Raw genomic sequence first — 27,830 nt, forward strand, 5'->3', positions numbered from 1 at the left:
ATGTTCCTTTGTAGTGCATCTTTTAAGCATTTCTCGCTCTTTCCCTCCCCCTCTCTCTTGGATGCTTGGGTAAAGGGTTATCCGATACAATCGAAAGGAATTATGGCCTGAAGAGCGGCAAAACGGTTAGTTAAAATGACCCATTTGAAACATTTTATAAATGCTCTAAAAAGCGTGCATAAGAAAACATTTTGATACCAAACAGTTATATTTTTCATGCATTCAGAATTATAAGACTGTCAAATATACGAGTCCTTTTTACAGCCAATATAAATAAACATCAACAGCCCTTATAAAACAGTAACATATATTAACGATGATGAGAGATCAATTGATTTTAAATGTATTAGCTATACCATTCCCATTTCGGTGTGAATTTCACACGTTTGAACATTCAGAATAACATCGGGCCGTATATTTGGATCTTTCTTTATATGCAATATGTTTAAGTTCAAAGATTATCTATCTTGTCCAATATTATTGCCATACTTTTAAATATCTTGTTAGCCTTTATATAAGATAACTGGGACTTTTAAGCCATAGAAATATATACAATCTTATATTTTCTTTCTTATCTCTCTCTCTCTATCTCTCTCTCTCTCGCTATATATATATATATATATATATATATATATATATATATATATATATATATATATATATACATATATATATATATATATATATATATATATATATATATATATATATATATATATATATATATATATATATATATATATATATATATATATATATATATATATATATATATATATATATATATATACACACACCAAGTCTCCACGATCCATTATTGTCCTGTTGCATATGACCTTCTTTGAACTTGATTCCAAGAAGATTTAAAATTTCAAGCGAATTATATACTACACACCAATTCATTCATCTATGTATCCCTAACAAATTTGTTACTAAAGAAAACATATTCATAGTTTAAATTAGAAACATGCCCTCACGTTACTCCGCTGAGCTATCTACCTTTTGCACATAATTAGAACCTGTTTATGACACGTGAAAAAGACGAATAAATTAAATCGGAATCTGAAGGACCCAAGTAAGTGCTTTTGATAAGTAATACATACTTTGAAATACTTTAATTAACGAAAGCCTGAAATGACATTGACAGTAATTGGATAATAGACACAATGTGTGACTCCCAATATTGAAAGCGCTGGACAAAAGCAACTTTTAGTTTCCTCATATAACATAACCGAGCGAACAACGACCCACATACCAACATTGTGTTTTCAAGAGAATTGCTCGACTTCAAACCATAGAAATACGTATGATTTAAACATTTGTTACAAAAGTACGATACAATTCAAAACGAACCAGGTTATAAGGAAAGGAGATAAGACGACTAAAGTAAACATTCGGATTCTCTCTCTCTCTCTCTCTCTCTCTCTCTCTTCGATACAATCAGAGAGAGAGAGAGAGAGAGATGTATAGAAAGAAGCACTAGGAAATAAAGTCTCATGTAAGTAATTTTAAAAATTACATCCTATTAGAAACAGTATTAAGCAAAACCGGTTCTTGAATAGTGCATTTATTTATGAACCATATAACAAAGATACGCTTGACGTAAAAAATACCTGAACATCGAAATGGTAGCACACTTGCTTCGCATCTCTGCGGCCCGGGTTCTTTCTTCGGTTCCAGTATTTGCTAGGATAATGTGGACTTATATCAAAAGTTGTTTGCTTCCTGCGTATTCACAGGTTTCCAACATGAACATCTGAGCTGCCGAATATGCTTCGTATAAATTATGGTTCTCTGCGTATTCACAGGTTTCCAACATGAACATCTGAGCTGTCGAATATGCATATTACAAATTATGTTCACTGCCTATTCTCAGGTGTCCAACATGAACGTCTGAGCTGTCGAATATGCATCGTATAGATTATGGTTCATTGAGCATTCTCGGGTTTCCAACATAAATATCTGAGATGTCGAAGATGATTCGTATAAATTATGGTTCACTGAATATTCCCGGGTTTCCAACATGAATATCTGAGATGTTGACTGTGCTTCTTATAAATTATGGTTCACTGAATATCCTCGGGTTTCCAACATGAACATCTGAGCTGTCGAATATGCTTCGTATAAATTATGGTTCACTGCATATTCTCAGGTTTCCAACTTGAACATCTGAGCTGTCTAATATGCTTCGTATAAATTATGGTACACTGCGTATTCTCGGGTTTCCAACATCAACACCTGAGCTGTCGAAGATGTTTTATATAAATTATGGCTCTCGCAGATTCTAGGGTTTGTGGAACCACAAACGGTTTCAGTACCACAATATCCAAGCTATCGACCAGGCTTTGCATATGTTATTGTCTCTTGCGGATTGTCCGGTTTCATGCACTTCATAAGATCGCAGTACACCAATATCTAAGCCATTGCACTGGCTTATTGTAAGTTATGAGAACAAATCGATGTAAGATAAATCAAGTTGAAATTTTGAATACCGCCGAACCAGCGCAGCGTCCCTGCCATTACATTGTCAGGACACGAATCTTCGTAGGATAGACATAAAGGCATATTATTCATTAGGCGTATTCATTAATATAAAACAACTAATAATAATACAAGAAAAGTATGAATGTACAAACACACTTATCATTAAAACCTAACAAGTAAATTCTTTAAAATAGAAATGTACAAATATATAATCATCTCATTTCAAATGAGACCATGTGCTTAAGATAATATATGAAAACGTAATTTCTTTGCTAAGAATTAAAGAGCGTAAATAAATTAATCACATCTCTTAAGTTTGATCTGTGTATAAATGTTGAAATTTGCATGCGGAGCATACTTGCACCTATTAATTCATGTGTGCTATACATGACAAGTTGGTGCAAATTTTGAACACCGCACAAATTTGGATACCGTTTAAATTTGCATCTGTATGCAAATACACAAATATGTGTGAATTTGTACACTGTAGTATATGTTATCTGACGAAGGGGTATAATATAGCATAAACACGTTCCGTTGTAACGTAATATTATATGGTGTATGATATAGGATAAACGAATCCCTTTGTACTATATATAATAAATGGGTATCACAGAGGATGAACAATACATTTTGTACCGCATTAATACATGGGGCATCAGATAGAATGAACAAGTCCCTTGGTACAGTAATAATACATGGGGTATCTTATTTTAGTATATGCTCATTGTTTTCCCCGTTAACTTTACATTGTCAGAATCGTGCAGTATTATCCGATACTGAACCCGCGCGCCAATACACATATATCATTCACGTGCATAAAGGAAATACTTCCTAATATAAACAAACAATGGACGCAGACGCCAGCAATTTTTATTTCTAATCAAAACATGTACACTCGCGTAAGAGGCGCTTTACGTTGTGGTTGATTAAGTTTGTTTCTGAATGACCTAAATCAGAATTTTCGTGGACTGCTACATACCAGCTGCTTCGCATATTCCGCGTTGATACAGTGTTTCGGATTTAGCAAGCTAGAGTATACAACAAACGCAAAAAAATTCTTACAAATAACGTACAAGTGACAATTCATATACTGACTTCTTTAGCTGGTGATAAGAATGTCAAAATAATAAATATGCTTACAGTTTTACAGCCTGAATTTCCTCAAAATATACTGTCTTAGTTCTGCAAATCCGAATCATACGAGCCATGTCGTAGGTTCTCAATCTAGATTACACATTTCGAAATTGTACTGTTAATTTATATAAGTGCAATTACATCCTCCTTACTGTACTCAAAATGAAATAAGCATTAAATGCCATAGCGTCTTTGTTGATAATTGCAATTGAAAGACTTCATATTTTATCCACGTTACGAATTGAAACATTCAATGACAGAAACAGAAACACATTTGCAGATGTCAACATGCTTCTCCCTAGCTTCTTCAATCCCATGTATTTCACGTCGAATGGTTACATACAAATCCAGTCCATTATCACGAACTTTCGTAGAATCGAAAAAAATACTATAATCCATTCATTCCAGATCAAATTAAAAAGTTTTTGCAATTCGCATTCATTCACAATATGACCTCAAATTGTAACTTTAACCAGACACGCCATTTTCTTTCGAAAGTTATATCTAGCGCGCGACTAAGTTCAAATTTCTCTGGGCGGAGTTATGTGCGCAGTAATAATGTTGTTGTGTAATAATAAATAAGTGCTTGTGTATTTAGTTTGGAATACGGCATACATTCATTCACGTTGTCTCTTGTGGTGTATTTTGTTTTTATTATATTCTGATTTATTTCCCCGATAACTTTGCATTGTCAGAATCGTTCAGTATTCCCCGATACTGAACTCTCGCGACAGAAACACATATAGCATTCACGTGCATAAAGGAACTACTCTCTATTGTAACAAACAATGGACGCAGGCGCCAGCACTTTTGATTTGTACACAAATCATGTACACTAGCGTAAGAGGCTCTTTACGTTGTGGTTGGTTAAATTTGTTTCTGAATGAACCAAAATATGTTTCGTGGATTGCCAAAAAAAAAACTGTTTTGGCACATTCTGCGTTAATACAATGTTACGGATTTAGGCTAGCTACATTATATAAAAGACGGAAGATAAGGTCCTTACAGGCATATACTGCCTTCTTTAGCTGGTGATAAGAATGGCAAAATAAAATAAACATACAGTTTTACATCCTGAATTTCCTCAAAATGTATTTTCTTAATTCTGCAAATCTGAATTACATGCGCCATGTCATAGGTTTTCAATCTGGATTACACATTTCGAAATTGTGCTATAATTTCGATGATAAGTGCAGTTGCATCCTCTTTACTGCACACAAAATGAAATAGGCATTAAATTCCATAGCGTCGTTTTAATAATTGCAATTGAAAGACTTCATATTTTTCCCCACATTATTATTTCAAACATTCAATGACAGAAACATAAAGACATTTGTAGACGTAAACACGCTTCTCCCGCGCCACTTCAGTCCGCGTATTTCATGTATAATTTGCACAGATGAATCCAACCCAAAATTACACACTTTCGTCGAATCGAACAAAATACCAAAACATATTCATTCCAGATCAAATGGAAAAGTTGTTGCAATGCGTATTCATTCACAATTTGACTGCAAATTTCAATTTGAACTAGACACACCATTTTCTTTCGAAAGTTATGTCGAGCGCGCGATTAAGTTCAAATTTATCTGGGCGGAGTTATGTGCGAATTAATATTCATGTCATTGTATAATGACACATCTGCGCTTGTGTATTTAGTTTGGAATACAGCATTCATTGATTTACGTTGTTTCTTGTAGTGTATTTTGTTTATATAATTAAGCCTTTGGTAGAATTTAAAAAAAATGAGCATATAATAAAAAGGTTACTGCATTTTGTATGAGCAAATATGAACTCGTTTTGTCGGAAGGATATACTGCACTCCCAAGGTCGTGCAGAATTCCATCCCAAAACTTGTTCATATTCTCTCATACAAATGGAGTAACCTATAAATATAATTATGCCTTAGGTAGAATATAAAAAAACATATAATAAAAAGGTTACACATCTTTTTTATCAGTTAACTTTACATTTTCAGAAGCGTGAGTGTTTTCTGCTACTGAACACCTTAATACTGTACGACATGTGAGTCTAAAAATAGATTGGGTATTAGGAACTACTTTGAAAATAAAACATGTACACTCATGTAATAGACATATGTTTTAGTCCATTAAATTTGCTTGTGAATGAACTAAAGAAGCTGTTTCGCCTATTTTAATGTAGAGATGCTTCGGTGAAAAATGTGCACTAGTTTATTGAGTCACAGAAATGAAACTTTCAAAGAATAAAACAAATGAACGTGGTATTTGCAATGTCCGCAACAAATGTCGGAGACGTAGTAATTGAATATACCATTCTGATCATTTAAGTAGTTATTTAGTAGAAATGTACGTAAGCTTTCGTAAATGGAATGGTTCAGACTATGACCAGGGTTCTTTGGGCTACACAAACATAGCATCGAGAAGCATAGTGAAGACAAGGGCTATCGCATATTTATCACAAACGTATCACTGTATAATTCAATACTGAATTCGAAGAAAAATAATAACATTTTGGTAGGAAAATAAGCGCCTCAGATGAAGCAAGACAAGACAACGAAGAATTCTTATTTCTGCTGGCTGAATGTACTGTTACACACCATTTGCATTTGTAAATTTCTACGCTAACTATTTTGATACAATATTTCTGATTTAGACTAACGATAGACGCCATAGAGGTTATAACATATCTGGGGTCGCTACAAAGAGTATGCAAGTGATAACGCATAAACATGTCTTTCTTACCCGGTCATAAGAATAGCAAAAATATACTTATATTTTGCATCCTGAATTTCCTTAAAATGTACTTTCTTATTTATTAATACAAATCCGAGCTATGTCATTGGTTCGAACGCATGATTACACACCACGAAATTGTACTGTCATTTAGATCGTAATTCCAACAGCAATATATTCTCCATAATGCACTTAAAATGAAATGAACGTTATATTCCTTAGAGACATTTCGATAATTTCTCTTAAAAGAGTTCATGTTTCCCACATTGTGATTACAAACATTCAACGACATAGCAGACAAACACATGCAGCTGCGTCTCGACGTGTGTTTCCTTGCTCAAATCACATATTCTGTGCATGGAAATGACACAGCTAATAAATGCAGTCCATAAACAGCAGAATTCAGTAGAATCGACAAAAAGTTCCATCCATTCAAGACCAGCTAGAAACGTTGTTGCAATGCTCAATCATTTACAATATGAAAATACATTTAAATTTTAAGTATACCAAAACAACAATTCTTTTTTAAACGAAGGTCGGGCGTGCGTTGAAGTTCAAAGGTTACTGGGCAGTGCTATGTGTTACTGCGTATTGATGAATCCACGGCTGCGTATTTATCATGGAATACAGCATAAACTAAATTACTTTATTTCTTGTACAATTTTTTTATAATTAAGCTTTAAGTAGAAAAGAAAGTGAATATATAATTAAAAGGTTACTACATTTGTATTGGAAAATATGAACTCGTTTTCTCTAATTAATACTGCAATCTCAAAGGGCCTATCAACTGACAAGACTATTCTGCAGGCCTCACAACCATAACCTGACTGATTTGACCAGATCTACATTAATAATCCTGAGCAAAAAAATAGTATTTATTGATACAACAAGCCACCAATCAAGAACTACAAAGGGCTGTAAGACCAAGCACAACCTTGAGATTTCATTGTATGTATATTTAAATATTCTTTAACAATATAGCTTGAAGGGACCAGTTTGCAAAGCGGCAATCATAAACATGTCAGACGTAAGACACGTTAATGAGAATATTCAGGAACATTTACTCCAAATGGCATTATTTTGTTTATCTTCCACTATATAACGCATAACTCCATTTGTATGTTATGCAAGGAAACCAACCCATATATTGTTTCTCTAATTTAATATATTTTCCCCCTTATTAAACTACTCGATTTTACCATCATGCGCTATATCTTGTCTATTTTATGTATTAATTGTAAATAAATCAAAATCTTTTAATCTTTTTTCTAAAATTTTTTTTTTCCAATACTGAAAACTAGAAAAATGTTCTGATTTGCCACGTTATTAGATTTGGTATTGCATTTGTAAAACAAGTATCTTTAATAAGGAAAATTTATTTGAATCATGATATTATTTTCCTGTGTTTGAATTGTATTACATTGTTGATATTTGTTGGAACTGTCTAACACTGCCGGTGTTTTGTTGACTAATATGTTTTGTATATTTGAATTAATGTCTCTCTTTTAGTTTTATTTATTTTATTCCGTTACATGTTATTGTAATGTACAATTCTTTACTGGATTTGACATTGTCAAGAAATTTAGTTCAGTTCTGTTTGACATGCTTGTTGTGCTTTTGTCATTGACAAACAACTAATAAAATAAGCATTGTATCTAGTTCCTGACTTTTTTTGTTGAAAATTAGTGATAGTTTTGGTAAACAAATTTTGTTTTATTTTTCTTATTCTCTCTGAAGTCAAGTCAAGGCCTTATCTGGCTTATCAATTGTTGCAAACCTTTTCTAGAAGATTCATCCTCATCCGGGAATATGTTTTGCGTCCTATTAGCGTTTAACTGTTGTTTCTGATAGAAGTTTGTCAGTCGGGCTTAAACAACTTGATAGTTTATGTTGTATTATATTGTGACCAGTTTGAGTTGAATTTCTATTTTCTACAAATTGTTTTAAATTCAAGTGTTTCATTCCATTGGAAATAAAAAGGTACTTTAAATTGATTCTTTGATAAAGACTTTCACTGGAATTTATACAGAATTCACAACTGGAATAATATTTTCTGTCATTTCACAAGAGAAAGCTGAAACATCGGTACTTCACTGACTACAGCAGACGTCATCGCCTTCCGTCTTGAATTTCATTTGGATTTAAACTAAGATTCAATTAGAACCTTTCTCACTATTACTTCTATTTTTAATTCTTGGGTTATTTTTTTATATAAATTCATGAAACCCTAAGTTCATCTTTATCATTTTCAGTTTCGTTTTTGTTACTTATTTTAAGACCATAGACTCGTAACGTATATATTATTGTTGGTGATTATTTGAATTGTCTAATAATATTCTTTCGTCTCTTAATATGCCGGCATAGACCGAATAGCAAAGGGGATAGAAATAGGATATATCATGCGTCATTACATTTTAAATTTTCAGGCCAGACAGCATCATGCGACTGCAGATGGAAATGGAACATGGTCTCGTCCCAACAGGATTATTGCCAAGTCCAGATAGCTAATAGGTAGGAAAGCTCAGACATCAGCTGAACTGGTAGTGCATCCTCTTCTCATACGTTTGTAGCGAGATAATCCAGTATCGTACCAACGGAAGGGAGGGGCGGGTACGGGGTCTGACGCCACGGCGCAAGAGGTCTTGGCGTGCTAAAACCCTTTTGGGCCTTCATCGTCGACACTGAGTGAACTTGGCAAGACCTAGTATAACCACAAGGCTTGTATGTTTACTTAGAGCGCAGGGAAGTGAGGTAAGGTGGTCACGGACGACATCATAAATACCGGACACTCATTTTTTTTTTGTACACACGCAAAAATGATCTTGCCAGGAGAAGACAGACCAGTTAAAAACCGGACAGTTGAGTTTTAAACCAACCGAAGGACGACCAAAGGGATGAGGATTTTATTATTTCACCTATGCGACAGTTAATCTACAATTTTATTTCGCAGCATCAACATAACTACTTTTATATTTAAATATCCATCTTGGGAAACCTGTATAAAGTTTCTCAATGACATACAAATTTTCAATCTTCTAATTTCCGATTCAGATAGTTTAACATGTATTATGATACAACTGACTTGTTTCGGTTTGAAATATTGCACATGAAAATATTGAATTTTGTGGATAATGCACGCCATTTAAAATAGAGTTGGCACCAGAAAAACGAAGGGAAACAAACATGCTTCTACGTAGAAACAAACTACTATGTTAGTATAAATGCTGGCAACAACGTTTCACTCGACGAATAAGTCTATCCGCCCATTCTACGTTACGATTTTCCAATTCATTCCCCATCCTCTCTGTCCCCCGACCCCGGTCCTAATATTTCGTCCTGGAAATAAACATATATATTTCAATTGATGTATTTTGAGATTTATGTTGCAGATCAAGGGTTGCAGGTAAATTATTTCAGCGAATGGTAGACGAAGGTACTCGGTTTGATAGCGTTATAAATCTTGCTAGTTCTAATAAATGCATAATCATATAATTTTGCGATACTAAGAGTGGTTTGATTTTAAAAGGCTAGCACATGCCCACTTCTCAGCACGCCCTTCTAACTGCCACACACTTGAACAGGTAAGTACAGCAATTTACATTTAGAAAAAGAGAGAGTATACTACACCGAAAACTAGGCTTTCTTTTCAATTCGTTTGTTCGCTTTCTTTCCAGATATAATCTAATAAAATAAAGCTTTCAAATTCTAGCAAAGCAGTCGTATGACAAAGGTAGTTCAATCAACTCAAATTGATTTGGCTGCTATATAGCTGGTTACCATCACATTGTCAAACAGATTACACAGTGCTGCTATTTAAATATTGTCGTAATAATTTGTCGATTATTTAACTTTAGCTTCAAATTTTCTTTCGAGGTCGCGCTTCCCAATATTTTAAATTGTTTATTAAATTTAGGTTGAAACTTTCATGACTCCCGGTTGCCAAAAGAGAGGTTACAAGCTCAAAACTAACCTTGTCAAAATTCTTTTTTATTTCTTTTCTTGTTATATTTTAACTATTTTGTCGATTCCCGCATTCCAATTTTTTCATTTCTTTTTACTTTTTTATTTTATGTTGAAACTTTGTATGAATCCCGTCTAGAAAACAAGAGGTTGCGAGTTTGAAACTGGCGGCATCTCAATCTGTTTTATTGTTTATTTTTTATTTCCTGTTTTCTAATCTTCATGTTGAAACCTTCTTTTAAACTCACACATCCCATTATTTTATTAGTTTTTTCTATGTTGAAACTTTCGTTTAAAGTTCCCGTCCTAGGACGAACAATTTTGCTAGTGATTATATAAAATCTGTACTTTTTGACAATGTTCAGGCAGGCAAACACAGGATGAGACGGCTAAGTTATAACGACAAACAGCTTCATCATCCTCATCATTACATACGTATTAGTAATGGCTAATTGCTTTATAACCTAATATACATTACATACTAATTGGTGGACTATGAAACATCGAGTAACTTGAAAGAATATTCGATGTACAACTGTGAACGAGCATATTAAAACCGATAAAGATGTTCATGTTCTTAGTTTAGAGAAAACTCGGAATAATGCACAAATATGGCTCAAAAGTTAACAAAAAATCAGAAGCTGAAACTATCCTGTTTAATAGAATGATTCCAAACAAGACCAGATATGCACGTTATATTTACAGTTAACAACTATTTAAATCAAAACCATTGGCTTATCTTAAAATCTTTGAAGGTAAGCGTCAAACACGCTATTCGTTTTTACAATTAACTATACTGTGGTTTAACACCGCCCATATATTCGTGAAGCATATATGACTCTTCTAATTTACCAAGGAAAAGATGTACACAACTTTGTATCGCTCTCACACACACAATTTCTAAGGAATTATTTTAAATACAAGTAGCATTGTGGGGCACGCATGCAATAATGTTAAAAAATATTATAGACCCCGTTGGGTAATTCTAGCGACAAGACTTTTCAGATCACATTGTGTAATTCTAGCGACAAGGGAAATTTAACATGGGAATAATAGACAAAGATTAATGAACATCAATATATCACATAAACAACTATACAAACGACTAAAACCAAATTCAGGAATGACAGCAAATATTCTCGAGACATATGAGTCGCTCTGAAAAGGGCCTTTGGTGTTATGTTAACATCATTATGTTAAAATATAGGACAACGAATATGTCTGCTTCTCTTCCTCGAACTTATTCCGACGTCTGGACCGTAGATGAGGTCATTCTTCAAGCAGCCTTGTATGTCCACATAAATTCTTCTGTTCCAGCCTTTCGTATCGGTGATCTGAAAGATTGTCCACGATGATTTCACACACGTAGGTGAGTCCGTATGGTAGAGCATCGACGATAATAGATTAAAAGATTTAACATTAGTCCACATCTTGTGCCGAGGACAGGTGATAGGAATGAAATGAATTACGGTTATTTATAGTGGAAGAGCAAATCGAAACGGATTGAGATTTTTCATCAATCCTAACACATGTAACAAACTTTAGTCTTAGTGTGGAGTCTGTCTTCAAATCCGAAGAGAGCTGACTGTGATGTCACATTCCCTATATAGATACGCTGTGTCTGAGCGCAGTGAATCAAAGCGAGAACGCTTTCAAACATGACGGAAACTAAGAAAACGATGAATTTGGTCTAGTTAGAAGAATTTCTTCTGGTACCAGTACCTTCATCATCATCTCCCTCTTCCCCACACGTCGATGATTTTAAACAGAGACAACATTTTCTTACAAAAGCAGAAAAAAGCAGAACAAGCTTTTCACCTTCAACAGCAACAGCGAGAAGAATAAGAGACAAGAAGGAAACAAAAGAAAAAAGCAGCAGAGAAGAAACGAGGTCTAATTGAGAATGAAGACAGAGAACGTCAAACGGTGACGGTTCTCATATATATATTGGCAGAGTTGATGAGTCTGAAACAAATATATCAGACTTATTTATTACGACCCAAGAGAGAAAATCCATCCCGAGCCAAGGAGCCCAACTATGTTGCTGCACCTGAGATACCATCATTAGTGATTCCTACCAATCATTGAAATGATCAAGTTAAGAAGTAGGCCTTGACCGTGGCAAAGGCTTCAGGCAAACGTCTCGTTCTTGAGTTTGCTTTAAAAAAATAGCCAACGGTACTTTTCAGGGCCACCAACTTGCCGATAATGTACTTGTGTAAATGCATGAGTGTAGGTCCTTCTTCCAAAACAATCAAAATCGAGAGACACGTTTGTTTCTGTCTGGTCTATCCAGTTACAATTTCACAATCCGATTCCCAACACAACACTTTAAAAGGTTTCTAGACCTCTTTTGTGACTGTTTTCATTCTCTCTCTCTCTCTCTCTCTCCCTCTCTCTCTCTCTCTCTGTATATATATATATATATCTCTCTCTCTCTCTTCTAATTTCTTTACGTTCATGGGTTTTTCCTCTTGTTCCTCACTTTCGATCGTCTTCTTTACCTCAATTATTTCTCTTTCTGGACGTGTATGGGTTCTTGATTTATTGCCTCACATAGTAGCTGAAGTCTAGGCTCAGATTCCTGCCAGTGGTTTTGAACATGACATGAATGAGCCCGAATTCAGGCCCAGAGAATCTACACCCGACCAAAGTCCACCAGCAAACCTGGAAACGTACTTCCCCATTCTAGAGACGGAAATGCGCACCTCTAGAAATTTACAACCACGGTTTAAACGTACATAGTGATGTTTAAAGATTTAAAGTCCAAGTACCGTAGGAGAAAGCAGAGGGGTTCATCACTGACGTGTGGGTTCCTTTAACCACACTGAAACGGCTATGTCAAGCGAAAGAAGACGATTGATTCATACTTTCCATTCATCACAACAGTTTATATTCTCCCGTTTGGATTGAGTTTAGCAGCCCAGTAGACTTGATACCTCCCAAAGTCATCGATAAGATTCAACACGTCCGACAATCCAAAGACAATTTTCACATCACCGACGGAAAAGCGATACTGTTCATGACCGACGCGTTTCTTCCCCATGGGACCAGACGCAAAAAGTGATATGGTGGAGGACCTTCGTAGCACTAAATCGAGCCTCGTCCGAATTAACAATCCTCAAGACAAGATGTGCTTAGCATGTCCCATCGTCATAAGATGAACGTATACCGACAATAACGACAAAGCAAAATGGAAAAGGGCATGGAAAAGTATTAAAAAATGGGATCCAGCCAAACAACGAAGAGAAACAGAATTCTTGTTACAGGAAGCGGAGCTATCCAAAGACACACAGCTTAACATTCTTGAAATCCAAAAATTGCAAGACGTCTTGGCTCCTTGAAAGTTCATCCTCGAAACGGCACAGACCTCGGTTGTTTCGACTAGAACATTTTAAAGACCGAGAGAATATTCAAGTCTATTATCATAATGAACATTTCGATGCCATTACCAGTATCGTTGGATTCTTGGGTCCCAGTTATTACTGTGAGAAATGTGGCTCTGATTGTAACAATCAAGAGCACCACAAACATTTTGGATCGAAATGTCCAGCATTTTTGGTCCCTCAACCCTGTCTGGACGAAGGAGAAGAACGTGTGCATTAATCTGCTTTTCAGCGCATTTCTGTTACCAAAAACATGTAAAGATGCAAGGTTCAGAGCAGAAAAGGTTTGTCAGCTCTTGAGATTGTGCCCTACTTGTGGACAAGGACTACGTACCAAAAATGACAAGGCTCACCTATGTTCAGGAACAAAAAAATGTCATATTTATCACCAAATCGCAGACGTGGAACATGAAAGCTACATTCAAAATACAATTCTAAACATCAAGAGAAAAATGATGACCAAAATAAAGTCAATTCAACTGTCACGGAATTCTATATATCCTTTTATTTATTAAATAAATCTACTCGAGTCTCGTTTGTTCTGTACCACGATACCCAAGAGTGATTTATGGTACTGTCAACGGACAAGAAGTTGCCGTTTTACCAGACATAGGGTGCACTAGTGCAGTCGTGAAACGGAGACTCTTCCGCGATGACCAATTGCTTGGGTTTAAATCGCCTTGTTTGCTACTGGACTAAACAACTGACTACCTTCCAGTCGCAAGGACAGATATCTAAACAATTTGTTGACATTTAAAGTCATTCATTGTTGACCTTGACCCGAACGATGTCATGGCAGTGTTTCAAGGGAATTAAAACTGAACTTAATGCGTTATGTGAAATGATATATTCCTTTGTTATAAATGGTGTGGGTTTTTTCCGTTGCTTTTAACGCACTTTCAACAACATACAAGGCTTTTATAACATTATTCAGTTGGATTCAGAAATATATCCATCTGTTTGCTTTCATATCGTTTGAATAGGTCTACTTTATATCTGCCAGACTGGAATTGGTTATGGTTTGGGGTGCTTTGGATGAGTTTGTGTAGGTCCCATATAGTCAGCAAATTCGTGCGATATGAATGCAATAATCCACTACTCGAACCGTCTGCACAAACACACATTTGATGCATATACGGACAGTCGTTGTTTCTCTCACTATTAAATCTTGGTTTATCTAATAAAGACGCATTCATCATGTTCCTCAAGCTGAAGTCATAATCAAGAAGGGGTTGCATATTTGAAAGAATAATTATTGTTTGAAAGCATGTATTTCATTTATAGACATATCACACATAATAAACCACATTTAACAGATACCAACAAAACAAACAGCAATACATTTCTCGGTAATAAAAACAAGAAGAGAACAATAAGAACAAGACTATTTGTTTGGTAATAAAAGTTTTTAAAGTGGGGAATTCTTTCCACCTTTCAGCTGTAATTCCTGTAATCTAAATTGGAATTTCTTTTCTCCTTCTGTCTGCTTCTGTATTTATCTGTATTTTCTTTGCATTTGCATTTGCATCTGCCGATCATCTGTTGCTTTTTTCTACTTTTTCTCTGTTTGCAATTGATTTTATCTTTCTGCAACTGCATTTATTTTTCTTTTTAACTTCAAGCATTTGCATTTGCATTTATTTCGCTTTTTAATCTTTCTACAACTGCATTTGTCTTTCACCTTTCCGTAAATGTATTTGCTTCTGTCTTTCCCTTTTTTGCAACCGCATTGTCTCTCTTCTTTCTATTCTTCCATTTGTATGTATCTCTCTTCTTTTCTTCACAAATCTTAAGTTTTCTTTGATCAATTTCCATAATGTGTTTCATTTTCAATTCCATTACTTTCATGTCAGAGTCCAATATAATCTTACTTGTCAAACCCAAAGCACTTTTATACAAAAAATACTTTGAAATATTGAATAAAAATATTATTTGTTTCATGCTTCGTTATAGTAGCCCTCACTTTAGAGAGACTATATTGTTTGTCATAAATATAGCAGCCCACCTCTTTCTAAGGACTCTAGCCGTTTCTGAAACTGATGCAAAAAAACTTTCGCCAATTTAGATGACATTGTGAAAGGTTGATTTCACAAATTAGTTCAAATTCCTGGGATTTATGCAATATTGAAACAAAGTAAATTTAAATTGAAAAATCAAAGCATTCTGACATTTGTTACAGAAAATCGTATTCCCTTTACATAAGAAATTACGGCTCAACAAATATCTAGGATGAGGAATAAAACATCAGTACTAGAATAATCTAAATTGCCAGCAAGATACGGTTTTTTTATTACAATTATAATAGACAAAAGGGGAAGCAAAAACAGGTAAACCCAGTTTTTATGGAGGAATGCCAATGTCCTTGACTCACATTACGAAAAACATTATAATGTTTACAAAAATCAATGCGTTTAGTCAGGCACACCATCAACTTTATTTTGGGCTACGGTCAATTACCAAGGGCAAATATACGTTTCATACAATCATGGAGAAAAGCGAAGAAACATAACACATTAAATATATATTTCAAAAAGCATAACTGTTGGAATATCAAATGATTTGGGGACTATATAAGATTGAACTATATATTTTTGTAATGAATGATGCTTTACTACTTTTTAACAAAACCGCATACATCTATCTGATCGCAGGCACACTAGTCGCTGTGATCGCAGGCTCACTAATCGCTGTGATTGCAGGCACTCTAATCGCTGTGTCACTTTGGCTCCTCTCTGGTACTTTTAGAGCATTCAATAATGCTCCCAGCTTAATATTAACAACCAATAATTCCATGTCATCTATTAACCGTGGTCGGAATTTCATGGTATAGATGCAAGGGCCTTTCTGCATGGGCTGCTCGGTCTTTATAATGTTTAGTTTCATTGTTTGCATAACTATAGTTTTAAGTTTTCACTTTTTCTGATACATCTTTTACTTAATATCGTCGTACAACAAATAAACCAAAATGATCATCCATTATGAAAGGTAGCACCAGCATATCTTTGATCGATGACGTTACACTTAATTTTCATGAATATATTTACATATTATGTTATAAATATATTTCTGAACATATACAGCGATTTGCAGTCCATACGTACTTTTGTCACTATTAATTTGTATAAATATTTTCACCAAAGCGCTTTTATAATACCAAACTAAATTAGGCAACAATTGGAATTATGCAAACAATTCAAAAGCATTTGTAATTATATTAATAAATTTTATTAGAAGAAAAATTGGAAACTATCCACGAATAGTTCAGGGTATAGAGTCTGTAAGATCATGAACGATATCCCAGTGTTCTTCTATCAACCATAGCCCTTCCGTCTTCTTTTATTTCTCTGGAATGAAAACAACAGAAAATCTATACAATATACTTTGTCAGAAAATTTCAACTTGGAATGCAAATTTAAGCATAGTTATGTTCAAATCACACTGTGAATTGCATGTGAAATGTTTATTTCAGGTGGAATGCGCTATTTATTAGGAAAAGAGAAATGCTATCAAACGTAGAGCAAACATCAAAACATAAACAGAAAAGATAAAAAATTAAAAACAATACCAAACTTATAGCATTAAATAATGTGAATCCGTTATTAATTAAAGACTATCGCTTACAATGGAATAGTGAACGATTCGTGCATTTAGCACTGTTATCATGATAATACATCAATTTTAAAGCAAGACTAATCCAACACACCCAAATGCATGCTGAGAATGAATTAAAATCATATCCATTTCTACATGTTTCATTTTGGCAGTGTTGGTAAGAATACATATATTTCATGCAATGGAATCTACATTTGAAACCTTTTAACAGTCACTCACGTACGTTTTAGTGCTCATGCTACCAAAACTATGATTTTTTCAGGAAAATCCTTTCTGCTGATTTCAACTAAATGCATTCAAACGCTAAAGTATCAGCTGCCCTACAACATGAATCCAACTGGAATATAATAAATAATGACATAAAGTAGCAAGAATCGAATTTTACCATTTAATTGCTATTATAATTATGGTTTTCCCTTTTGTTGTGCATATATGTATCCATGGTAATCGATATTGCATTACAATATTGTCGCTAATAACCAAAGGAGATCGAAAAAAAGAGGCAAACTTACCCTATCATCCGGATCATTAAACATTTCGTTCCTTGCCTAAGAGAAAAATAGTTAAATTTATATTCAGAAGGTAACTATATAGCAAGTAGACATAATTACACTCCACGTAATAGTAATGTTAACGTTCAATGTAATTTAGACATAATGACACTCCACGTAATCGTCATGATAACGTTCAATGTAATTTGCAGCCAATTGCTATAACTTTAAGTTTCAAGTTTAAAATTAAGCTTGCTTGAAACAAACCATAACATACAAGTTTGGTTTCGTTTCAAAATATACAACAAGAATGATATTAATAAAATAATTGAAGTTTCATGTATAAACAGATTAGTATAATGTACAACGAGAACGACATTGAACCATTGACTGGTTCTTTCAGTGAACGATTTATCGCATAACTCTGCTAAAGATTGATCATTGTTGTTTAGGGCAGAAAAATGAGACTTAATCGCTTTAAAATGAAATAAATATCATTTGTTCACTTTCATTTTAAATTTTGCAAACTAATTTGTTTTTCGTAGCTGCTTATGCATCTATCACATTCACTGGTACATATTGTTTCTAAATGTACTCACTGCTGCTTTTGCCATTTCTTTCACAAACTATAAAGAAAGAAATCATACGTATATATATATATATATATATTCTGCGATCTATTCTCAAACTGAATGATTCGTAAAATTCTTGAAGACATATCATATAATTATATATAAGTGCACGATATCATGTTGCAATAAAGAAACATCATGAAACAACATTTTTTCTAGTTATTCTCTGATTTATCAGCTATTTCATCTTTATTGTTATATGTTTTAACACTTTGTCATTTGCTTATGTGTATTGTTCCAAATGTACTCACAACTACTGCAACCTGTACCGCAGCCTATAAATTAAAAAAAAAAATAGAAATGAATGTATATGTATCCACTGCATACACATAAAACACCAACACACAGACATAAACACATTACATATAATATATATATAAAGAATACAAATCATATGGCGAATAACAGTCCTTTTAAGTGCGCTAGATCCCGCAAGGGATCACATGCGTCAGGGATTGATTAGGATAACTGCAATAAACTGACAACTAACTACCCTTAGCGCTTTCAACTCTTAATGAGTCTTTTTCAAAGGCAGATACAAAACATACACAAGACAAGCAAAAGAACAGAAAATCGGTTATGTTTGCAAACATAATCGTTTCTCTGTTGTATTTGTTTGTCTAGTCTCTGTTTTGTATTTGCCTTTGAAAAAGACTAATTATGAGTCGATGGCGCTCAGGCCAGTTAGATACTAGTTTTGTACTGTTCGTTGTGAGTTTATTGCATCTATCTATCTATCTATCTATCTATCTATCTATCTATCTATCTATCTATCTATCTATCAATATATACATTTAACTGTATACATATACATACTTACGTGTATGTGTGTGCGAGTGTGCATGGCTGCGTGTGAGTGTGTGTTTGCGAACTAAATTTCAAGTCCGACTCCTCTCTTATGATACCTGTATTCTTAAAATTTCAACAATGTATGAATGATGTTGGTAGTAAGTTCAGGTAACGATTTTCCTTAAAAAAGCGTAAGAAAAGGAAAACGAAATGCAATTCGAGGCAAAGGTATGACAATTTTTAATTACATCTAAGTTATTATGATTTTACTTCAATATGTGTATGTAAGTAAAACAAACCTAAAACAAAAGCAATATAATATTTCTCGTCACGTTTAAATTCATAAAATATTTCATATTTCTCAATTGTTCAAGCATTTATCTCATTTACTAATGTGCATTGTTTCTAAATATACTCACAACAATTATGATAGACTCTATTCCACCCTATGAAAAAAGAAAATAAATGTAGAGGTGAGTATATATAATGGAATTACTAACATATCTAAATCCAATATTGCAGGTTGTCGTATAATAATAAAACCATATATATATATGGGCTGATTCTGTGGCCTAAAGGTTTCAATGATTGTACAGCACAACACGGATAAGGCATATATCTGACTTACAAATCAACAATCAACATGATCAGTAACTTTTGATGCAATGCGAGTGTTATTTCGAACGTTTTCGTCGTGACTGTGTAAATTTTATGTTTTATCATTATTCATCCGCAACTTGTTCTGTGTCATGACTTCATATCGGAAATGTATATTCTGCTTGTCATAGCTGAGAGAAGCTACAATGATGCTTGAATGTCCATCAAGCAATAATAGATCGGAGTTACTCTGTTGTGATCGTTATTTTCTTTCTTTCTATTCAGCTTGTTTGAGAAGATCCGTATGTACCTGAAAGGTCGTATTACCTTATATATATCAACAACTGTCGTGATAGTCCAGTCAAACCATTGTTATGCGTGATTAGTTTTGACGCCAGTCTTAATCGTTCTTTACCTTTATTTCATATTTAGGCGATGAGTGATTATGCTTTAGCGTTAGTTTGATGGATAGTGGCGGCGCCATTGATTCTGTATCATATCTATAATCATTTTTCTAAATAAAGGATCAGACCGGTGGATGATTTTAGGTGAGTAATCACTTGTGGTGTATGGCGATATGTATGAATTTTTCATGGGAACGAGTGAAATGTCCAAGCATGTTAAGCAAGGAATGTAGTGTATAAGCAGCAGCGTTGCTGACGTGTCTGTGTATAGCTTTGTTATGTTGTATTAGTTATTTGTGATTATGGGAGAGGGTACTTTAATGATATCTCCAAATGCGAATGATTTGCTAGTTTCCAGAAATAGATGTCATAATGCTTAGTATTCACAAGGCTTTACGATATTAAGGAATGTGCGCTTTAAATTGACCATCTAGGGGATTGTCTGAATGTACTTTTATAAGGGATTTGGTATTTTTTAAAGAAATTTATTAGAGTACATGCGCAGTCAAAAAACATACGGTTGAGAACGACAATATTTTTCAAGTCTTTAGAAATAGGGGAAACAATTGCTTTCAATCCGGGCGCATGCAAGTGTATTTTGCTTTACTTGGCCGTTTGTGAGAAACACCACAAATGTAGATATTTTAGAGAAGTTGATGCTTCATAAGTTCTAATATCACAGGATATATTCGAGATGTGGGATTAGTAAAATGCATGAGGTGAAATTTATTAGGAAATACAGAAAGAAAGAATTATGCAAACTTACTGCAGCTCCCATCCTCTGAAAGAACAAAGTTGTAGTTTTGATTACTTTGCAATGTCAATATTTTGCAATGATTACCTTCCATGGAATCATATTCTAGCTTCTTTGAGAAACATTTTTCCAGGTAATGTTGTGTTGTACAGATAGGTTTTTCATCAGTATGTCTCTACTTTCATACGCTCTGGATGATACTAGAGCATATATGGCCTTTACAATAAGATGGAACATTTCATATTCCGTATAATTAAAGTCAGACAAACTCTTCACTCAGTGTGGAAATAAGATATCTAATACATAATATAGTTATCATTAAATTTATATACAGAGCATAAACTGTCGTAGAGTCAATTAAAAACAAACTGAAACACATGTGTATGCTAAATAACAAACGAGAAATTATTTGATGGTATATAATCGAAGAAGAAGATGAGGATGATGTTGATTGGGATGAACTTAAACACAAATAAAAAGCTTGTTTAGATTTCTCTCAATTGTTATGTGTCTTTTTTTATTCAATGCAATGTGATGACGTGATTTATAATAAACATCTCACAATGTGATTGTTCCTTCTTCCTTCTCAACATATCTTGGAAATACATAAAATAGAAGAAGATCTTGAATTTGAATTCTAAGGATAAACAATTGTAAATTGGGGGACATACTGTACAAATCTGAGATGACCACGTTATTGTACATTTGTGCTATGAACATTGATATACTCCGATTATCAGTAACCTAAACTACCATCCTCCGCTGAGGAAATAATTAAGTTCATTGTGACTCCAATATTAAAATCTGGCGCATTACTACGAAACAGTTCAGACATCCCTCACCTGATTCCCAATCCAGTGCAATAAAATACTAAATATATATAATTATTGAAAATGACGAACAGAGTGTCGTTAGCCAGATAAAGAATGACCTAAAACATACTAAACTAAGTCGGAATTGGGAAGCTACAAACATTGCAGTAATTTACTGGTATAAAGAGAGGAATTGGGTAGAGTGCGATTAATTATTCGCTACAATTAAATGCAAGTTGAAAAGAGAAATGGAAACAGAATTAACAAACAGGATGACAGCTTTTCAAGAAAGAGTACGGATACCTGGATTTGACAAGGAACAATTGAAATAAAACGTGCCCGTGCCAAGAAAATATTTTTTGCGTAATAGATATTCTCAATTTTCAACATGGTAAGTGTGTTAGCAACGCTATAAAACTGATTTCATATTTTTCCAACTAAATAGGAATGTCGAAGTTTCCTTGTCTTGAACTTCATGCTTGTGATTTACGAGTTTGATGAAAATGACTTAGTTGATAAAAGATGAAAAGACGGTGGTAAAATACGATAGCTAGGCTAGACACTTGACACAAATTATAATGGCACAATTCATAGATAATAATAAAAGAATAGCATATGAGAAAATCGTAAGAAAACGCAACCCCCAAAAACGTAAAGTTTCATTTAGGTCACCAGAATTACTGATATATGACCAAACTCCGTCATCATAGCTTTGACTTATGACCAAACTACGTCATCATAGCTTTAACATATGACCAAACTCCGTTATCAAAGTTTTTAAAGGCCGCCATGTGTCCACAACAGTCATCAAAACGTTTAAAGACTGAGGCATCATTAAGAAGCATTTATTACTTCATTACGCCTTATCGTGATAAGATATTTTTGCACTTAACTGATCACACGTTAGTGTGGAACGAAGTAGTACACAAGCCAATACTGCAAATGATTTGTCTAAAACAATGTAATAAATACAACTTAATTTTGCACGACAGGCACTGAAGTTTTATCTACCAAAATTGTCTTAATAACATGTTGTAGTTAAACCTACCATATCCATGGGAAAGAATTTTCGAACTTGGTCGTTATGGGAATATCTATGAATTGAAATATGCATCTTCGCTAGATAGATAGATAGATAGATAGATAGATAGATTCTACTTCTTGGTGAATTTATACGTTAGACAATAGTACTTACTGCTTAATGCTTGGCATCAAACTCGTTTGTGTCGGTCGTCTTCCAACACTGGCAGACTTCCAAGATAGTTATTACTTAAATGGAAGATAACGTGCATGCGCAGAAAGCTTAACATATTTCCTGGAATCGGGCTGGAAGGAAATATGACTCACTCTTTGGTGAGTTTGTTTGTTACTTTTGTTACTACGAACCTCTAAATACGTATGAATACAAGTTGTACCTGCTGAACAAAGACGGGTATTTGGTGACTTAGAACAAATAAATAGAAACTGCCTTTCATTTCTGACATGCAAATTTGTTTGAAAAAGAAATTAGACCTGACGCCGTTTGCGACTCTCTGAAGTGGTCACCTTACTTCCTTGACAACAATGACAACCCAGCTGCGATTCATTGCTGAATTAGACTTGCATTGTCTTCTGATAAGGTCCATTAGTTTAGAAAATAACTCTAACTTAGTGCGACAGGTTTGGTCAACCCAATTCTACCGCTTTCTTACGTCACGTATATTTTATACGATCAACATTTGAAAGTGAGGTGTACTTACGAAAACGGGGTGTCGTAAGATTCTTGTGCCGAAGAGTGAGCTTAAGCTATCTTGTGTACTTCGATTTTGGAACAAGTTTGATATATAATAAACAAAGAAGCTTCTTACGTACGTTAATACCAGATATACTTCATCTTGAGGTAACTTAATATATTTAAAATGGAGGATTCTCCACTCGTTCCACATATCACGTTTTTAGTATTATAGGATGAAATATTGCCACTATTAACGTTGAAAAAGAATTCATAACTAATCCTTCTGTTTTCATTCTTTCTTCATTTCTATCCCAACATTTGGCCATATCTCTCACTCATCTCTTTTATTATTTAGTGAACAATTCTTTGGAAGTAGATCAGAGAGAGAGAGAGAGAGAGAGAGAGAGAAAGACAGAGAGACAATGAGACAGAGAGACAGAGAGAGATATTCCAGTTGTCTTTATTTTATACTTAAGAAGAAGTTATACATGATCTTAATGAGTTGTGTTTTCTCTATACGTGTTTGGGATGGGGACCAGAATTTACTATACTGACGTCGAGAACATACCTCTCTATCTTAATAATGACATAAAGATACAAAGAACTAAAAAAAAGTATTTTGGCAACTCGTGCTATTCAATTTATATACTTGTTCTTACACATATCCTGAAAATGTAATTTGAAAAAGCAATGAAACTGCAATTTTCTGAAATACCTTGCGGTTTTCCGTTTAGAGTTAGGAATATATATGGATAAGTCCCATAAATTTCCAAAATCTTAATTTCAGCTCTAAAAGGTATCACTCTTAGTAAAATTAGCCGCAGTCATACAAATTGAATTTAAAGAAAATATATATGTTGCATTGGAAATGAACATATTGAGACCTGTGGATAGCTAAAAAGCCTTGTTAAAGCTATGAAAAGATATCCACACCCTTCACAAACAGCAAACTATGCTAATTACCTATACTAGATAGAACACAATAAAGATCAATTGCTTTGAAATTTAACACTTATGAAGCTCACAATTTCTTTCTGAGAATTTTACATATGTGAGTCATTCAGGATGACGTCGGACTGGCTATTGTGGCATATTGTTTATGGTTAAATTCCGATGTGTTATATTAACAATTTGTATATATTTACATGGCTTCAAATTGACCTTAAAACGATACAAAGTCTTGTTCTCTCTCTCTCTCTCTCTCTCTCTCTCTCTCTCTCTCTCTCTATATATATATATATATATATATATGTGTTTGTGTATGTGTGTGTGTGTGTGTGTGTGTGTGTGTGTGTGTTGACATACGGTGAGTCCAGACCTCAAAAGCCTTGTTATTGTCCTAAGGTATATCGACTAATTTGAACCAGATTTCGAGAAGATATAACATTTCAAATGAAGAAAAAATAATACCCCACCAATCGAATCAATGTACCCAATGAACAATGAAGAAGAAAATCCACCCAATAAATATCGCTTCCCAAATCATGTTCAAGGTACTTAAACAAAACGGATAAATTCAACAGGAATTTAAAAAACTCAATGAATTTGTTTATATATATATATATATATATATATATATATATATATATATATATATATCACTTATTCCTTGGTATGCGCCGGCAAATACTACTGACTTTGAAAGCTTTATTTAATTAAAGTCTGAAATGACCTTTGCAATAATTTTTTAACAGACGTAAATATGAGACTCACGGTATTGAAATAATTTGACAAAAGCAACATCTAATATAATCATATGAGCCAACGACCCGCATAACCCGAGTGTTGTCGAGAGAATTGTTCGCCTTCACAACAAACAAACCCTAAGGATTGAAGTATGTGTTACAATTAGAGTAAATTCAAAAGAGGCCACGCTAGAATTAGCGGAAATGAGAAGACTACGATAAAATACAGACTTATTCGGACAACCAGTCTCTCTCTCTCTCTCTCTCTCTCTCTCTCTCCTGAAAGAAAGGGAGTGAGCGAGAACTTGAGAACTACTTTGAAAGAACTCCTATCTCACAAAGTTTCTCGGTTAGAAATTTAAAAGATGTAGTGTTTAATTGAAATGAATACGTCTTTATGAATTATATCCAAATTTAGTGCACTGCTGTGGATCATCCGGTTTCCTACACAATACAAAATCGTAGTACTTCCACATGTGTGTCACTGAAAGTACCTACTGTAGGTAGTGCAAATAAATCGATATAATATAATATAATATAATATAATATAATATAATATAATATAATATAATATAATATAATATAATGTAATGTAATTAAAGTAACGTAACGTAACCTAACGCAATGTAATTTAATATAATATAATAAACATATTATAATACAATATACTCATATATGCACACATACACACACATATATAGACAAACAAACATACAATTATATACTTATACATATATGCACACACACAACCACACCCCATATATATATATATATATATATATATATATATATATATATATATATATATATATATATATATATATATATATATATATATATATATATATGCATTTCTACATATAGATATGCACACATTCATATATATAAATTTATGCATATCCACATGTACATGCACACACACATCCACACATACATGTGCATACATGTATTTACACACACACGCATACACATACACACATATCCACATGTACATGCACACACACATCCACACATACATGTGCAGACATGTATTTACACACACACGCATACACATACACACATACATACAAACATACACATATACGTACATGCATATTTATAGACCTACATATTGCCATACACACACCTACCTATATATATATATATATATATATATATATATATATATATATATATATATATATATATATATATATATATATATATACATACATCTACACATATACACACACACACCTTTAGTGTTCAAATATATATATATATATATATATATATATATATATATATATATATATATATATATATATATATATATATATATATATATATATATATATATACATATATCATCATCCTCGTCATTATTGTTACATACGTATTAGTAATGGATAATTGTTTTATAACCTAATATAGATTAGATACTAATTGGTGGGCATGAAGCATCGAGTAACTTCAAAGTATATTTGAAGTAGAACTTTTAACGAGCATATAAAAGCGGGGAAAGATGACTTCATGTTCTTAGTTTAGAGAAAACTCGGAAAACTCGGAATAATGCACAAAAGAAGCCTGAGAAGTTTACAAAAATTCAAAAGTTGAAACTATGCTCTTCAATCGAGGCGATTCCAAACAAGACCAGATAGGCACGTTAGGCTTACTGTTGACAACTATATAAATAAAAACCATTGGCTTATCTTAAAATCTTTGAAGGGAAGTGCCAATCCAGCTTTTCTTTTTGACAATTAACTATAATGTGCTAAACACCGCCCATATATTCGTGAAACATACATGTCTATTCAAACTTACCGGAGAGGAGATGTACACAACTTTGTATCGTTCACACACACAATTTCTCAGGAATTCTTTTAAATACAAGTAGTATAGTGAGGCTCATTAGCGATAATATGAAAAACATATTATAGACCCCATTTGGGCACATCTAGCGACAAGAATTTTCAGATCACCCTGGACATTTCTAGGGACAAGGGAGATTTATCATAGGAATAATGGGCCTGTATAGTAACAAGGGAAATTTGAGTTGTTGTATAGGGACAATAAGAATGGAACAAGTGAGATGACGTCACGGTAATGGAGAATGATGTGGGACTGACCTCAGTTGGGCGGAATACTGGCAACTATGTTGCAAGTGGATGACCTAAATACGCGCTACCCTAGGTAGATACAAATACAGTAGAGACATATACGTATATAGCACATAGATATATATTTATGAACATCAATTTATCACACAAATAACTATACAACCGGCTAAAAACAAATTTAGGCACGAAAACAAATATCCTCGAGAGATATGAGTCGCACTAAATAGGATATGTGGTTTACGCTAACATCATTATGTTAACATAGAGGACAAGGCATATGTTTTCTACTCTTCCTCGAACTTCTTCTGGCTTCTGGACCATAGATGATATCTTTCTTCAAACAGCCTTGTATCTGCACATAAATTGTTTTCCTGATGCTCATGTCGGTGATCTGGAGGATTGTCCACGATGATTTTACATACGTAGGTAAGAACGTAGGGAACAGCATCGACAATAACAGAGTAGACGATTTAACATTATGCAGAGGGCAGGTGATAGGAACGATATAATTGCGTTTTTTATAGTGGAAGAGCGGATCGAAACGTATTGCGTTTTTTCAT

At 33.8% G+C, this 27,830-nt stretch overlaps 1 long non-coding RNA gene across 1 annotated transcript; it reads right to left on the reverse strand.

Annotated features, from left to right (window-relative positions):
* Positions 1 to 16,883: 16,883 nt before the first annotated feature.
* LOC149788727 (uncharacterized) lies at positions 16,884 to 23,067 on the reverse strand. The gene is made up of 7 exons (XR_016424239.1): positions 22,968 to 23,067; positions 20,973 to 20,987; positions 19,625 to 19,651; positions 18,668 to 18,691; positions 18,384 to 18,410; positions 17,806 to 17,841; positions 16,884 to 17,025 (listed from the first exon to the last, which is right to left on the reverse strand). It is a non-coding gene; the product is annotated as an uncharacterized LOC149788727 (long non-coding RNA).
* Between the last annotated feature and the right edge of the window lie 4,763 nt (positions 23,068 to 27,830).

This window comes from Sinohyriopsis cumingii, chromosome 11 (genome assembly GCF_028554795.1).
Source record: "Sinohyriopsis cumingii isolate HCF-2022 chromosome 11, ASM2855479v2, whole genome shotgun sequence".
Taxonomy (NCBI): Eukaryota; Metazoa; Mollusca; class Bivalvia; order Unionida; family Unionidae; genus Sinohyriopsis; species Sinohyriopsis cumingii.